This window comes from Macrobrachium nipponense, chromosome 36 (genome assembly GCF_015104395.2).
Source record: "Macrobrachium nipponense isolate FS-2020 chromosome 36, ASM1510439v2, whole genome shotgun sequence".
Taxonomy (NCBI): domain Eukaryota; kingdom Metazoa; phylum Arthropoda; class Malacostraca; order Decapoda; family Palaemonidae; genus Macrobrachium; species Macrobrachium nipponense.
The window spans coordinates 27,888,601-27,906,384 of record NC_087220.1 but is presented as its reverse complement, the minus strand read 5'-3'; the positions used below and the strand labels follow the sequence as shown (position 1 = coordinate 27,906,384).

At 41.2% G+C, this 17,784-nt stretch overlaps 1 long non-coding RNA gene across 1 annotated transcript; it reads right to left on the bottom strand.

Moving 5' to 3' along the window:
• Positions 1-204: 204 nt before the first annotated feature.
• Positions 205-3,478, bottom strand: LOC135203288 (uncharacterized). The gene is made up of 2 exons (XR_010311899.1): positions 2,802-3,478; positions 205-645 (listed from the first exon to the last, which is right to left on the bottom strand). It is a non-coding gene; the product is annotated as an uncharacterized LOC135203288 (long non-coding RNA).
• Between the last annotated feature and the right edge of the window lie 14,306 nt (positions 3,479-17,784).

The following is a 17,784-nucleotide window of genomic DNA, read 5'->3' as shown; positions in this document are numbered from 1 at the left end:
TAGTATGGTAACCTATATGGTGGCCTTCCTTCAAGTTTGTCCTTCTTTATTAAGGGGGGGTACGGGGGCCGGCCCCCCCGGTTAGGTAACACGTTCTACTAGGTAATATGTTCTACCAGGTTAGGTTACACAATATTTCATGGCAATATTATTTCCTTTAATAATAATGCACGATACCTTAGGTTTCATGGAAATAAAAGACACTAAGTTTTATGATTTTACAGAGGTCACATTATTTCTTCAACTGGCCTCTCTGATTACTTGTACAGACCGTTCATTACAATACCCTGTTCATGTATGCGTTATGCAGTATTGCACATTTTTTTTTTCATTTTCTGAAAATACGATGTTAGTTTCCGCATACGTGTGAAATCATCCCCCTCAATGTACCCGCCCACAATTCTTCAGACCAATCAGAAGCCTTGTCACCAATGGGCTGCCAATACCTAGATTCAACAGTCTATTGGAACTTCCTGTTGAGCTGTCATTTATGTGATGGCTGCTGTTCTGGTTTCCAACTCTTTTGAGAGTTGTTAATCCCCTCCTGTCGTTCTGATATCCTGATCTGATAGTCATTGGGATTAACCCGTGTGGCAAGTGAGTGGTCACCATTGGTCTGGACCCAGCCTGACAACCTTCACATATCTGAAAGGGGAAAATTGAGTCATTTAAGTCAAACGTAAAGAAAAAAATCAAAACGTGACGAATACTGAAAGCAATACAATCCATTTCTTTATCTCTATGTATATCTACCCATCTAAGATGCATCTAGTTGCAAGGTCAAATTGCTAATATTATCCATGCAAATATTCAGTATTAAAAGTTAAATACCTTGCAAAGCACTTAATTACATTCCCTATAGGGTAATTCCGTTGTCAAGTGTATTTTTGACAACCGATGAATTCTCGAACTACCACTGTCGCCATGAACTCATACCTTACTATTCTGCGAATGATCATCATGGAGTTTACTTTCATAAAAATGAAAATACGGTTAATGATTTCTTGATGTTTTGTTAGGCCACATGTGGAGGGAAATTTTGAATATTGAACGAGATATTTGAAACAGTACTCTCACCGATATCGATGTGTCGCCGTCCACGAAGACTTATTAGTATATAATCACATGGTTATGCAACATTAATCTGGTCGAGTTCCTGTTGTCATTATCAAGGTATTATGAAAGGCTAATTCAGTTTTGTTTAATAATACCAACGAAATTGACAAACCTGTCGTCTCATAGCCTGTCAATGGCTATCATAATTTCCTTTATGAAATTATATTTATAGGTCTTCAAATTTGCGGTTTATAATCTCATTACTTTATAAATAGATGGAATGTGTAAATCCAAAGCGTATTTCTATTCAATTAATTATGTTCTGAAATTGACACCTAACAATGATCCACCATGAACAAAAGTAGGATTCCAGCAAAGGCCTGAAGCAGCAGCCACACTTGAATGGAACGAAGGTTGACGATTATGATTAATCAGGAATGAATATGATTTTTATCATTACTATTTTTATTACTCTGTTACTATACTATTTTTCTATTGACTTAACGACTCATTTCATTGGTAATGAGAGCTATTATTCGTTTATCATTAACATAATGTCTACAGTAGTGATTAGAAAGAATGAACATTGGTATCAATAGCTCGACCATTCACGTCTGTCGTAACAAGACAAACAGGCTAGATTGCGGTGTTACCAGACCATTTTCGTGAAACATAATGGGACGGGGTAAATGAATACTTTAAGGCGACTGTACATGGTACATTGTAGTACTAGTAGTAGGGAAAATGGTCCCTCTTAACCGTGGTTATATGATGAAAGTAACCCTACATGCTATTTGATTAAGCTACATGAATTTATTGTCAAATAGGCTTTAATAAAGAGCTTATCACAACATTCATTATTTTATTTTATTAGCTCGAAAGGTAGGTATGTAGTTGAATGAAAAATGTCACTATTTTATGAAATATGATAATATGTTCTCGTGTGATCCTGTTTCTGTATGGAACACAGCTGTTGTCCCAGCAGCACTGGGCGCCAGAAGTGGCTTTGTAGCAGCTACTGGTCTCTGCAGTCGAGGCCGCTGTTATTTCTCAGAATCGTCGCATAACAATTGGACTTGTCTGTACAATCTCTCTTCTCTAACATCTATGGGTAGACCCATCTTGTAACTTGATAAGGATAAAGGGAAAAGGCATAAAACGAAATGTGCATACTCCTCAAGTACTCCTCCAGCCATTCCTTGACCTGACCTGTTCTTTTGTTGTTATATATGTCATTAATTCAATTATGGCGCTACTGTCACTGGTTTGAATGTCTATATTCTTGAATTTCTGGAAATTCGATGGCTTTTCCTTGCCATCCATTGCTAAGAGAGGAATGATAGACTGTTCTTAAATAAGCGACTCTAGACAGTATGAATGCATTGTCTAAATCATACGAACATATAAAAATTTTCTACTTCCTCGGTTTTCATCAATAATTAAACTAGAATTTTGTTAGAAATTAAGAGGTATTTAGACGATAAAGGTAATTAATGAATAACCCGAGCGAAAAAACGGATAGTATACATATTAGATTATAATTCATCAATATAGAAAATATACGTGACTAGCGGATAATTATCGTACACACAATAAGAATGAATGCTAGGATAATGACGGCATTTGCTCAAGCGAATTCTGATCGCTGATTGGTCCTAATTTCTCTCATAAGCAGGGTCTAAACACAGCTCACAAATATGCATCCTGCATAGACTTGTGAGAGGTTCTGGGCCGCTAGAACCTACCTACTTGAAACCTACGACTTCCGTGGTGGGGCGAATTCATGACTGAAAGCCATGTCCCTACATTTAATGCTCTTCACAATTAAGGCCTCTTGTGACTGTCCTGACAACAGCTTCGCATCAACATTCATACTGCAAACAGACAGTAATTTTACACGAACGTATAAGCAACTTTCAAGAAAATGTCTTATTACACAAACAGTATGCAGCATGACAAAGCCCTTAATATGTGATATAGTTTTTAAAATGGCAAGATGTGCAACGAATATCAAAACAGAAGTACAAAAGATAAAACGGTGAAAATTTCATGCGAATTAATGAGTATTCATTAATTCGCTCTATGGTAGCCTACATGCTAAAGTACATAAAATTTCTCCAGCATTCTTCACAAATATACTGTACTGAATTGTGGCCTCGAGCAGAACAGCAAAACAAGATTCACTGATGGATTATTTAAATTTTAATAAATTCCAACCAAAATATTCACAAAAAAATACAAATTGTTACTCGCACCGTGTCCCAAGGTAAACTAACAAATACGAAAGACAGCTGTCGGCCTCCAAAACACACTCATTTACACTTCACAGTCTGTGTGATAAGCACGTTCGATCAAAAACTCGAACTCCAGCGATGCCCAATTAACAGAAATTTTACACTAGGGCACGTCCACTCAGCGAGGACTGACATACAATAGAACTTGTCTGGGCAGAGGCCGGCCAACAACAGAAAATCCGCCGCCCTCGGCTACTGCCAATGGCACTTTACATTCGTAATTATACCTTACACAGCTTTAATAAGTAAATGAAAAATCACTATTAATTTTCATGAATAACGGTTACGTTAGATTTCTTTAAATCAACTTGTACAACTTAATTCAATTAAATACAATTTCCGTACTTCCGGTTCAAGCTACTAGAACATTCTAGTGGTGAGAAATCACACAAAATGGTACAATAATATATAAAAAGACAATTTAAATTAGAGTATCTCACATCACTAAACTTTTAACAATCATTCGACACTCATTGGTACCAAGATCAAGGCATATTTTATGGTAAAACTAACTAAAATCCGACACTAATCGCCACAATTGCAACCGATCCATACAGTAGTCTACGCTAGCAAAAGCATTTTCTATGCATCCATTCTGTTCACTACAAAGAAAACGCAACACCTGAAACTTTAGGCATGACTAAACAGAGTTAACAAATAAAAAGGCTTTCAATCTATCAAACGTCACACTGGTGCCGGCTGTGTCGCAAGATGCTACAAAGTCAGTTATTTTAATTCGAAACTTGAGATTTCATCTTCAGGATGGGTCACAAATAATTCTACTTCACTGCAGTAATCTATTCCCATATCTAAATTCTTAACATCTGTACACAATTGTGTTAAAACCCCTGGTATCTATCTACATCTCACGGCAGGAAAACTAAGTCTTCTAAGAAGAGAACTGGAAAAAGAAGGTAGAAAAAGTACCAAGGCGATTCGAGAATATTGGGCTGAGAAATTACTGGATGAGGTGGAAATATTAGCATTTGCTGTTGCTGAACAGTCAACACCACAACAAACATCACCTTCTCCATAAAACTGGTTCTCTGGCATTCAAGTGTTCCTAGCAATCTTTTCTAAGCATTCAGGAACGGACTTAAAGTCTCGGTATTTAAACGTTTCTTCTCTTTCTGGTGAATGACTTGAGTTACCGAGACATCCACGTGTGTTTTGACGACTTACAACCACCTAAATCATCAGGCATGATTCGTCCGTCAGACATTAACATTACGCAAGACCCTCTTCAACAAAATACCGTAAAGGCTATAAATTTAAACGCAATGAATTATTATTCGTTTCAAATGAACATTCAACGGCTCTCTGTTGTTGACAACTGAAAATGAAGCACCTGGTTGACCAGACCCCAACCTCACGAACTGAAACATCCAAGCAATCATGAAATTTCTCCCGGAAAACCTTAAAAAGCATAAAAAAAAAAATTGAGAACCAGCAGCAATCGAATTTCCTGTCTAGTGGCGGCCTCAGCCACGGCCCCATAAAGCTCTAGCCGTGACCCATAAAAACTCAGCCACGGTCCGGTGATGGCCTATGTTGGTGCCTATAAGTACAGTTATGGCTGACTTTAAATAAGACAAAAACTGCTGAGCCTAGAAGGCTGCAATTTGGTATGGTTAATGATTGGAGGGTGGATGATCAACATACCGATTTGCATCCCTCTAGCCTCAGTAATTAAGATCCGAGGACGGACGGACAGACAAACCCGGCACAGTAGTTCTCTTTTAAAGGACCTAAAAAGGATATGCCGCTCATACAGGTGGCCAGGAGTGAAAAAAACAAGAGTTGTGCTATACCTTACACTTCAGACGTCCTTCAAATACCAGCTTGTGGTTAGATCTCTTAGTCTCAACAATTTTCACTTTGCTTTCCAACTTGAATATTCTGTTCTTAAACATCAAGGGAAGCAAACCAAACCACCAGGAAAGAAATTTGTAATGGCTTACAAACTGTTGCGTCGAACTACCATGATGAAGAAAACACTTAACTGTGAAAGCCTACGATTTACAAAATAAAGCTACCAATAAGATATGTAAGGAACTACAAACTAATCTTCACAAGGAGGCAAAAACTCGTTTACAACACTACAAATTTAGGGTAACTTCGGGACACAATGAGGGGCGGAACACCCACATCACTCACGAACCACCAAAATGAGACGGACTCCTTCCTACACGACAAACGAAAATCCGTACTTATTCAAGGACTGGAATCCATCTTAGTGTAACAGAAGAAATCCTAGGATGAACTTTATTGAATCTTCAAAGTGATTTATAAAAAAATTTAACATCTATATTATCAAATTTAGGTTAAGTTTAATACCTCCATATCTATTTTACTTACTTTTACTTTTACTTTTAGGGGTTTATTTCTCGCCCTCCATCAGACACTAAGAGTCTGTTCAGGCGGGCCTTGATGTGTGAAAATAATTCTTTTCAGTTTATATTTTGCTCTGCATCTTTTCAGTATTCGCTAGCATTTGTATTCAGGCTTAATAGTTGTCTGATCACTGTTATAGCACTTTCCAAAGAGATAAGTCTTCAGGTTTTCTTGAAAGCTGCCACATTTTTTGCTATTCTTGACATCAAGTGGAAGTCGTGAAGAGTCTCGGTGCAGCATAACAAAAAGTTCTTCCTCCTATGCATGATTCACACTATTTCGAATAGTCTATATGGGTCATCGGCATGTCTAACTCTTACAGCAGCGCTAGTAACTTGAGAGTAGGGACCAAGCAATCACGAAGATATTTAGGCTTATCACTTGTAAGTGCCTTGTAAGTCAACAAACAAATCTTAAATTCAATTCTAGCCTTAACAGGTAACCAATGTAGATCGATCAGTGCAGGAGTTATTCTCTCCCGAAATTTAATGCCTTTTATCAGTCTAGCCGCCCGGTTTTGCACATTATTGAGCTTTTCTTAGTAGTGTATTGGGTAATTTATAGTACAGAGAATTGCAATAATCAAGCCTTGATATTACGTGACTCATCACTAAAATTTTTGTACTGCCCTCTGTTAGATATTTTCTAATAAATTGCTATGTTTTCTCAGGTGATAGTTACACATTTTCACTGTATTCACTATTTGATCCCTCATTGACAAATTACAATCCATCAGTATCCCAAATTTTTCACAACAGGCACAATCCTAACATCAGCGTCACCAATTCCTATGCTTTGGAACAACTGGTAATTCTTCAAAGCCACCTTTGTGCCAAAAAAACATACACTCAGTTTTTTTTTTTTTTATCATCATTTAATTTAAGCCTTTCCTCCGCATCCATGTTTTTATTTCAGTCATTATCTCATCAATTTCTTCATTGTATCTTGTATTGTTGAAATTGAAAGGTAAAACTGAGTATCATCTGCATATAGTTTAAAACCCACTTTTGTTTTTCAAGATATGTGATAGCTCGATAGTATATATGTTGAACAAGATAGGGCCCAGAACACTACCTGTGGTACACCTTTCATAAGAATTCTCTCACTAGATCGGTTTCCAGAAATTTCTACAATAGTCTTCCTGTTCGTTAAATAGCTTCGCAAAAATTCAAGTGCTTCCTCAGTCACTCCAATGGACTTTAAGTCGTCAAGTAAGTACTCGTGCACCACAGTATCGAAGGCAGCACTAAGATCTAACATAATCAAAATTCCACACTTCCCTTCATCAAGAAGACCTATCATATCATTCATTATTGAGCATAAGGTAGTTTCTGTAGAGCGATTAGCTCTATAGGCCGACTGATTTTGCGGGAATACCTCTAACTCATCAATATGCGCCCATAATTGCTCACTTATGATTTTTCAATAAGCTTCGACATGTAAGATTTTAGTTTAATAAATGTAGACACAGAAACAGACGACCTGAAAGTCCTTCAATAAATTCATAACCTCAAATATATCAAGATTCAAGCACGGTAACTAGTTTCTCCGAGGGAATTTTGTTCAAATCTAATCCACTTGTGTGTAGCAACGCTGTTTAAAGCGACATGAATTTTTTGCACCTCGCGACAATGCGTACAATTTTCTGTTGAAGGAACAATATGTGAACTACTCTAACACCCCTTGACCTGATCTTCACTCCAGCCAAACAACTCGAGAGAGAGAGAGAGAGAGAGAACTGGCAGTCCTGATATATTAAAACCAGTAAAAAGGCCTCAGTGAACTATAAACAATTATTTTCCGATCATGAATTGTTCATTCGTTAACTATCATAATGAAGTAGCTCCCATGAAATCAAAGTGATTCCGATTTTCATCAATCACATGACTCCAGGAAAACCCCAACGGGTGCTATTGCGTACCTTAGGTGGTACTAATTAGTTTTTCTTAATTCCAACTACTTACATTGGAAATGAGGTAAGAAAAACGTTCTTACATATGGGAAAGTGCTTGCTTGCCCAGTCAAACAGTGCAATATAAAAACCACTGACGAGGTTAATTAATCTACTGAGGGATTCAGAGTAGATGGAATAACTTCTTTATCAAGTTGCCAAGTGCATATTTAATAACCTTAAACTAATTTTTGCAATTATTATTTTGTACCCAAGTTCAATAGTTCTGGTACTTATCAAGAATAAAAGTGGATTTCCTATGCTAGAGCCAACAAAATAGCAAGTAAGGGTTTATTAACCTATGACATCATGAGGCCCCACCCACAGTGAAGAGATTTTTTTCTCTTCAGTGTGGCTCCGCCCACTTGAGGTTTTATCTCGCCTACCACAGCAGCTCTTGGGACCGAGTTGCTAGCTTGGAATTCTTCCATTTTCTTGATATCCGTATTGTTTCCGCATTACAATAATTCATAGTATGCAATTCATCTACATAATGAACCAGTCTGTAGCTCATTTGTTAGATTTACATCTATTCAGGGCAGGAATACAAAAAGGTGATTCGGTTTGTTTTACCTCAGGTTTCGACACCATAGCCTTCTAGTTGCTGCAGCAAGAGATGAGTGTTGCCAAGTCGCTATTACCCACTATAGAAATAATGATCTATTCGTGGGTTTTCTTGCGTTGCTTTTGCCACGAGTGTGAGGGTGTGAACAAAGAGGCAGGTAGAAGTGTACTGACTTTATTATAGGTAAGGGAAATTCATATATACAACGTGCGGGCGGAAATATGGTGCCCGACCCGCGAGAGAGTAGAAAATGGGTCGGTGACAGCCGATTTGTGTTTCTTAGGAGGCATATAATTATGAATATAAAAGCATACAAAATATGAAGTTACATGGTATATACATTGGCGGAAAGCCCGCTGAATGCTCTCTCGGATGGAAGTAAGACCAACGTGATTGTAGAAATATGTACAATGAATTTGCAGATAAAGTGTTGTCCTTACAAATACTCCTCCCCTAAAACAATAATTAGGGCATAATTGTTGGATGATTTTAGTGAGCTTCTGATTACTACTCGCAGAAGAGTGAGGGCCGGCGAAGGCGGCCTTGGGTGAGTGAGACCAGCTGCTTCAGTAGATCCTCAGCCTCGGAGTCCTCGGGGAGGGGCGGGGGGTCCAGAGACGGGATGCCTCCCCGGGGTGATCCTTGGGTGGGGGGAGGGGGGTTCGACTGTCTTCCGAGGGTGGCCCCCCCAGATGCTGAAGCCTTGCCGAGGATGGGGGGCTTAGGGTTCAGCAGCTGGGCCCTGATGCCTGGTGGGAACTGCTTTCTCGCTGGACCTTGGTGCCCAGCTGCTTTATCCAATACTAAATAAGTCAGCTCTTTTCCTTTTACTAAAAACTTATCATCCTTCTGCTTCCTCCCCCTATAAGGTACAGATTTTATGTTGATGACTTTTGGATTGGTTTTGGACATGATTTGGACTTACTCATTGGATTTGGTGGAGGGTGAGGATGGTTGGCATGCCACCTCACCCGTAGAACTCGAGTACCTAACGTGGTCGAGCGAGGGGAAAGTTTATATGTCAAACCCTGCTCTTAGTGCTGGGTCTGATCTCGACGGACATCATGACGCCTTAAGCACTGAGGGTGGGGTGTATATCTGGGTGGTACCCCTAGGGCAGCCCTGTATGGGATAACACTGTCCTCTAAATGTGGCTCCATGGTGGGTGGGGGGCTACCTGGACGAATCATCAATTGTATGTCTTATGGAGACACTAAAACCTTCTGTTGACGACTTGGGCAAGGATAAGGACAAGGAAAATTCTGGTAATTCCTCTATCGTGACTTTGGAGCCTTTTTCAGAGGACCTCCTTGTTACAAACATTTTGTATGTAAAACCAGTCCCTTTAGACTGGAATTATGAAACCTTATTTCATGAATTTTGTAAATTTGGGAACGTAAAAGAATTACGGAATAGACTTGGCAAAAATTATGGTTGTTTTGAATTTTGGATATTTTTTAACAATGAATCAGAAGCTCACAGAGCCTACAGAGAGTTTAGGTCAGACTCTATGAGTGTTGGACTTGTAGAGGCAGAAGAGGTCCCTAGGTATCTTGAGAAAACAATATAGACCACCAACTGAAACTAAAGATTGCGAATAAAATAAGTAAAACCTCCAGATCACCAGACCCAGCTAAGTGGTTGATTATTACAACGCATGGTGAGAGAGGCAACCTCTTCAAGGTGAAAAGGTTGGTAAGCCAGAAGATCGGCAATGTTGGGAGCCCAGAAGTAACTCGCTTTGGGCGTAATAAGTTTTTAGCGGTTCATGCCAAGACCAATGTTCAATCAGTAATGCTCCTAAATTTAAAGCTTGATCCCGAAGGTTTGATAAAAGAGGTAAAACCTCACTATAATTTTAGTTATGCAAAGGGTGTCATCTTCAATGAAGATTTACATGAAATGGACGAAGTGGAAATTTTGGAGATGTGTCCAGACGTGGTTTGGAAGGTTTTCAAGGTGCCCCGCTCGTTTATGATTATTTTAACATTTGTAAGCCTTTTTTTGCCATCTGAAATTGTTCTTGACAATGAAATTATGAAAGTTCGTCCTTATAGACCGAAAGTGCTCCAGTGCTTTAAATGTTTTGGCTTTGGACACTCCTCAAATGTTTGCACCAAAAATAAACTTTGTGAATCGTGTGGCAAGCCTGAGCACGAGGAATGTTCTGAACCAGTAATTTGTGTGAACTGTAAGGGTGAACATCGAGCCCGAGATAAGAAATGCAGTGAATTTAAAAAAGAACAGGAGGTATTACTTAAATCTATTGCTGAACACATCAGTGTGGGACAGGCCAAGAAGCTGTTGGGAAGGAAAACTTATTCAGATGCCTTGAAGGCACAACAGCCGGATATTGCTACTTCTGGTGCCCCTTCAGGTGGTGCTCCCCGGGGGTCCCCTAATGGGGTTTCCCATGCCCTCTCTGGTGGGGCTCCCCCTGCCCCCCCTGTTGGGGCTCCCCGTGCCCCCCATGGGGGGGGTTTCCCACGCCCCCTCTGGTGGGGGCTCCCCATGGCCCCCTAGTGGGCTTCTCATGGCCCCTCTGGCGGGGCTCCTCATGTTGTAGAGACTCTGGTCAAGCCAGGGGACCCTGTTGGTTCAAGGGTTCAAGCCAGATCTCAATTTGTTGACAACTTCTCTCTGACAGGGACATTGCCTGACATTGAGCCCTTACCTGATCCTGTCATTACAGTGCACCGTGGAGATGACGGTGAGGAGATAGAGGCCCTCTTTATTCGTCAGAAGAGGGCCCTTTCTCCCTCTTCGCCTCATTCTTGGTCACTCGGCCATCATAGGAAAAATAAAAGCAAAACTGGAAGGGCAAGTGAAGGCCCATCATCTAAAAGATCTATAACACCCAGATCTAGATCAAGTAGTTCTGGTAAAACTGATAAGATCTCTCTCACCAGGACTCAGATTCCTAAATTGGTAGAAAATTTTAAGATTCCATCTTCTAAATAATGGCTCTCATGCAATGGAACATCCGTGGATTTATACCAAATAGAGAGCAAGTTCGGATTCTGTTTAAGGAACATAATCTATCTGCGATGTGTCTTCAAGAGACAAAGTTGGGAGAGCACACTCCCAACGTGGGTTTTAATTATTCATTTCATAGGTCTCCACCCCTGATAGGTGTACGTGCTCAGGGAGGCACAGGCATCATAGTCCGTACGTCTATTAATCACAGAGTTGTTCAATTGAACACTTTGTTGCAGGCTTGTGCAGTTCAAATTTTCAATTATAAATGGATCACAATTTGTTCTCTCTACCTTGATCCATCATTGGAAAATAGATTGCAGGATGCGCAGGAAATCCCTGTCAGCTAGAATTAACCGATCTACAGACGTTAATAGACCAGCTTCCTAAACCTTCATTCTGATGGGGGATTTTAATGCCAAGCACACCCTCGGGAGAGCCAAACTGCGACCGGTGGGGTTTAATAATAGAACAGCTGCTTGACTTAAATGACATCACTTTAATGAATGATGGTTCCCCTACAAGACATGATGTTTTTCATAATTCTGATTCAGCCATTGACCTCACTATCTGCTCTTCGTCTTTGAGGTTAGATTACCAGTGGGTAGTAGACCAGAATGATCATGGCAGTGATCATTGGCCCATTCACTTAAAGTTTATGAAAAATATTCCATCTCCATGTTTACCAAAATGGAAGGTAGGGAGGCTGACTGGGGATTATTCAAAAAATCTACTGAAGTTGATCAAAAGATAAAAGATTTTCAGAGCCCAACATCTGCTTATGAGTATTTAATCAGTATATTGCTGTGTGGTGCCATGCTGTCTATTCCTCGAACTTTTGGTAAGCCTCGGCGTCCTCTAGTACCTTGGTGGAGCGATTCATGCGCCTTGAGCCGCAAAGAAAATAACTAGAACTTGCTACAAGAGATATGTAAAATTTCCTTGCTTGGTCAATAAAATTATCTATAAAAGAGCTCTTGCTAAGCAAAAGAAAACATTTAAGCAAACAAAGAGGGAATCGTTTATCAGATATATAAGTGAATTAAAATATGATTCCCCTATGTCATTAGTCGGTGGAACAGAATCCGAAAGCTGCAAGGGAAATTTTCTCCACCTCCCTTGCCTATATTGAAAATTGATGGCTTCCTCATATCTGATTCTGGAGAAGTTGCAGAAAACCTTGGTAGGCATTTCTCCAGTATATCTAGTGCCCTACATTACTCTCCCTGCATTCAGGCAATAATTAGGGACGGTACCACGGTTGTTCCTGCTGTTAGTTTAAATTTAGAGTCCTATAATCTTCCTTTCACCATGAAAGAATTGGATCATGCAATCTCGTTGTCTTCCCCAACATCTCCTGGAGAAGATGATACTAGTACTCAATGATTTTTAATCTGCTAGAAGTACAAAAGAATTTCTTTTAGACATTTTAAACAGTTTTTTGGCTTTCAGGAACTTCACCAGAGTCTTGGAAGATATCGATTATGTACCTGTTTTAAAACCTTTTAAAGATTCCTTCCTCCTAAGAAATATAGGCCAATTGCTCTAACTAGTTGTGTTAGCAAGATTTATGAGAGGATGTCAATGCTCAACTTGTGTGGTATTTGGATTCAAAGAATCTTTTATCTAATCGGCAGTTTGGCTTTAGGAAAAATAGAAGTACTTCTGACCCTTTGATGTTCCTTACTCGGGAGATACAGAATGCTTTTGCTGTGCAAAACCAGACTGTTGCAGTGTTCTTTGACCTAGAAAAAGCCTATGACACTACCTGGCGAGGGGGTATCCTTTTGCAACTTGTAGAGTGGGGTGTTGTGGGTAATATGTTCTATTGTCTGAAAGATTTTTTGTCAGAACGTTACCTGAAAGTAAGAGTGGGCTCTTACATTTCTTCTGCTTACCCTCAAGAAGAAGGGTTACCTCAGGGAAGCGTCCTTAGTTCAACACTTTAATGTAGCTGTCAACGTTGGGCTACTAAGAACAAGTTCCTGTTGGGGTGCATGGTCTGGCCTTTGCTGATGATTATGCAATAATCTGTAGCAAGTCTACAGCTGTCGAAGCTTGTCAAAAGATCCAGACTGCTATTAATGCTTCAACATTATGGGCCAGTGCTAAAGGATTCAAATTTTCACCAGAAAAAACCAAAGCTATACGATTTTGCCGATTAAGAAGAGTGGAAGAGATCCCTACATTGTTTTTAAATGATTCGATTTTACCTTATGAAGATAGCATTAAGTATCTAGGTGTTACATTTGATAAGAAATTAACTTTTACTCAACATGTTAATGAAGTTGTATGTAACGTGAAGCTTCGACTTAATATTCTTAAAGTTGTGTCTAATTTTAATTGGGGGGCAGATCGAATCACCCTTTTGAGGATGTACCAGATTTTATGCCTAAGCAAAATTGATTATGGTTGTCAAGTTTATGGTTGTGCATGCAAAACAACACTGCAGAAATTAGATGTTGTACATAATATGGCTTTACGTATTTGTACGGGAGCCTATAGAACTTCTCCAGTAGAAAGCCTATATGTTGAGTCAGGTTTTCCCCCACTATTTATCCGTAGGGAGGAATTAGGCTTGAGAGTCATATCAAGAATACTTACATCAAAGCTAAACCCTAATTATAAGTACGTTAGAGAACCAACTGATAGAGCCCCAAATAGACCTAGACTGCCAAAGCCGCTCGAAGTTCGACTAGCAAGCTCTGCCAGGGAGGTGGGATTACTACCCCCTGCAGTAGCTGAAATTTCGCCCTCAAAATTTCCTCCTTGGAATAGGCCACACTTAGAAATCTGCCCAATTAGGGACAGCAGGAGCAACAGTTCTGGTGATCAGTTGAGGGCAAGTTTCTTGGATCATGCTTTTGATCATGGTGATTCTCATCATATATATACTGATGGTTCGAAGGGTTCTGATGGTGTTGGATGCTCTGTAGTGACTAGTGATAATATTATTAAAAAGAAGCTTCCATCTAATTCCTCTGTTTTTACAGCTGAACTGCTGCAGTTTTTAAACTGCTCTTAAATATATTTTTTATAGTTCTTGTACTAACAAGGTTTTTACCATTTTTACCGACTCTTTGAGTGTTTTATCTTCTCTCAAAAGCTTAGTCTCTTGCAACCCTTTAGTGCAAGAAGTACAAGATTGGTTTTATCTTTTAATTAATAGAAGAGGATTTTCTGTTAGGTGTTGTTGGGCTCCGTCCCATGTTGGAATTGTTGGGAATGAGCAAGCCGACGTTGCTGCAAAGGCTGCAACTAGGCTTAGGCACATTTTTAACATGGGCATCCCTGTTTCCGATTTTAAAAGTACCATTCGATTAGGCCTTCTGTTCATCCTTGGCCTCATAGCCGGATGGATAGAAGGTCTGAGATAGTTTTAGCTAGATTACGTATTGACCACACTAAATATACTCACGGGTATCTAATGACGAGTGGAGCGGATAGGCAGGTTCCTCGCTGTTCCACCTGTCATGTGGATTTGACTGTGGTGCATATTTTGGTGGAGTGCCCTCATTTTGAAACCAAACGTAGAGCTTGTTTGCTGGCAAATAAGACTCTTGCCGATATTTTAGGTGAAGGTGCGCAGGCAGAGCAAATTATGACATATTTAAAAAATATTGGTCTTTTTTATGAATTTTAATTTTCTCTTAATTGTTTTATGTTTGTTTGGTTTTTATGAATGAATGATTTGTATGTTTGATCGGTTCTGTGTATGTTTGTTTGTGCGACAGTGACTTTTTTTATTCGTAAGATATATATGCGCTGAATGGCCCCCCGGCTCCGGCGCTTGGCTATGTGCCAAAAATTTTATAATCTAATCTAATCTAATCTTCGGAGGGTGGCCGTGGCCATGTCTTGACGATTTGGTGATTAACGGTGTTGATCCATGTCAGGGAGGTGGCGTGAGGCACTCTACAGGATCTGTGTTGGCACAGTCTTTGTCCATCAGGAAGCCGGGTTTCAGTCTGTCAATCGTGATCAAATCCTCGCAACCATTTATGGAGATGAAGTATGCCTTGTCCGTGCGTCAGAAGACGCGGAAGGGACCTTGGTAGGGCCCTATCAGTGGTCGGTGTCTTCCCTGACAAAGACTTGTTTTGCAGGACGATAGAGCGTTCGGAAGGAAATGTTTGGTTCTATCGGAGAAGGTCTTGAGGCAGGGCGTGAATTTTCAGGCAGATTCCCGAAGCCTGGCGATGGAGACGTCTGCGTCGTTGGCGTTGGTCAGGAAGAACTCGCCTGGGACTGCCAATGGTTTCCCGTAAACCTTCTCTACTGGTGTTGCCTTGCCGTTCGCCCGAGGGGCAGTCCAGAGGCCAAGGAGGACCCATGGTAGTTGACTTTTCCAGTCCTCACCGGTGCAGCATGCCATTAGGGATGCCTTAACTCTTTCATATCCACTTAGTTTTGAGCACTGTGTCCCCAGATATCCGAGGTGTCTGGGAGCGCTCGACAGTGCGGAAAAATAATTATTTCGAAAATTCAGCAAAAATATAAATTTTATGCCAACAACATTCATTTTCCTGTTCTTTTTTTCTAAATGTTGGTATTTTATGGTGGTGTAAGGACAACGCTTATTCACAATTTTCTCTGTATGTAGGTCACCATTCGTGTTGTTCTTACTTCCCTGCGCGAGAGCGTTCAGCGGGCTTTCCGCCAATGTATATATCTTGTATAATCATATTCCATAGGACGCCTCAATCTTCCTCGGAAAGAAGCGGCTCCTTCGATTGCCAAACCTCCCAGTTGTAGCCGCGGCCGCCCTCGGAAGACAGTCGAACCCCCCGAGGATCACCTCAGGGGAGGCATCCCGTCCCCAGAAACCCCCGAGGATCTACCACAGCAACTGATATCGCGCACCCGAGGGCGTGTCCGCCGCCCAGCTCGCTTCCGCGAGTAACAATCCGAAGTACAAAGAAATCAGCCAACAATTATGCCTAATTATTGTCTTAGGGGGGGAGTATTTGTAAGGACAAAGCTTATTCACAATTTTCTCTGTATGTAGTTCACCATTCGCGTTGTTCTTACTTCCCTCCGCGAGAGCATTCAGTGGGCTTTCCTCTGATGTATATATCTTGTATAATCATATTTTGTGTACTTTTATATTTTGTATTATATGTCTCTCAAGAAACACAAATCGGGTGTCGCCAACCCACTTTTATTCTCTTGCGGGTCGGTAACCACATTTCCGTCCGCATACTGTATATTTGAATTTCCCTTACCTGTAATAGTCAGTACACTTCTACTTGCCTCTTTGTCCACTTCTCACAACTGGTGACCTCCCGGTTTGGACGGTGACCCAAGCGGTTTTGGCTCAGCAATTAAGGGACTAACTACCGCCGCTCACCTTCAGAGATCTTTAGCGGACTCACACGGCGTCTCAGTATAGATCTCTGATAGCTCCTACCGTGGAAATAACCAACGCCTCTAAAGGACTAAATATGGCATACCTTCCCAAGGTGTGTTCAGGCGTTTCCTCAAACGGTTTGGCCCACCATTCACGACTCTGTCGACCCTTTTCTGTGAGAAAGGACAATGGGCGCAGACAGTACCGCGCGAGAAACCCAGGCCTCCCCTGCCCCAGCGACGGCCTCGGACACAGCTGCCGCTCAAGCTGTCAAATTACCCCCCTTCACAACAGCAGACCCGACCGCCTGGTTCTTCCGAGCTGAAGGGCAATTCCGGATCGCTGGGCTCACGAACGAAGTACTGAAGGCTGACCTTGTTGCAGCGGCTCTCCTGACAGAGGTGTTCGACCGAATATCTCCCTGGCTGACCGGTCGAGCACGAACCGAACCTGTCACACTCGACGAGATAAGAGCAAGGCTCGTGACAGCCTATTCCACGCCCATCACTGAAAAGGCCGCCAGCGCCCTCGACCTAGTCACGAACCCCATGCGCGGCGCCGACCCACAGGATGCCTGGGACACGGCGATGGGCCTCATCCGTTTGCCCGAAGTAGGTCCCGATGGGAAAAAGAAAGAAATCTGCCTGAGCCGCGAAATATTCCAGCGGCAACTCGAGCCAGACATCCAAAAACAGCTGACCAACGTGTACACCCTACAGGACGACGAACTACTGGAGAAAGCAAAGAAACTGACGTTGTCGAACAATGCCGCGAAGCTCGCCGCCCCCCGATCCCCTGTGTGCCTAGCCACAGAGAAGGGAGAAGAAGACGACGACGACCCAACGCAAGAGATTGGCGCCGTATCCCAGGGGAAGTCCTCCCACATGCAGTGCGACTAGGTTGTTTTCAGTTCCCATACTCATTTGTATAAACATGAACAAAATTGGCCAATCGAAATACATTTACATTTAACAGTGAACCTTCAATAAATGACAATGAAAATAGCCCACCACTGCTGAAGGAAGTTTAAATTTTATCGAGTATGCTTTTTAGACCAAGAGCTTTGTCCCAAAACTAAACAAAAAGGCACCGTGTACGAAGTAGAGTAGAGTTCCTATTACCTGCACTACCACTCTGGAGTGGCAGTGCGCCCGCTCTGTGGTCAACTGCTGAACTTTTATTGACTTCTTGATCTGCT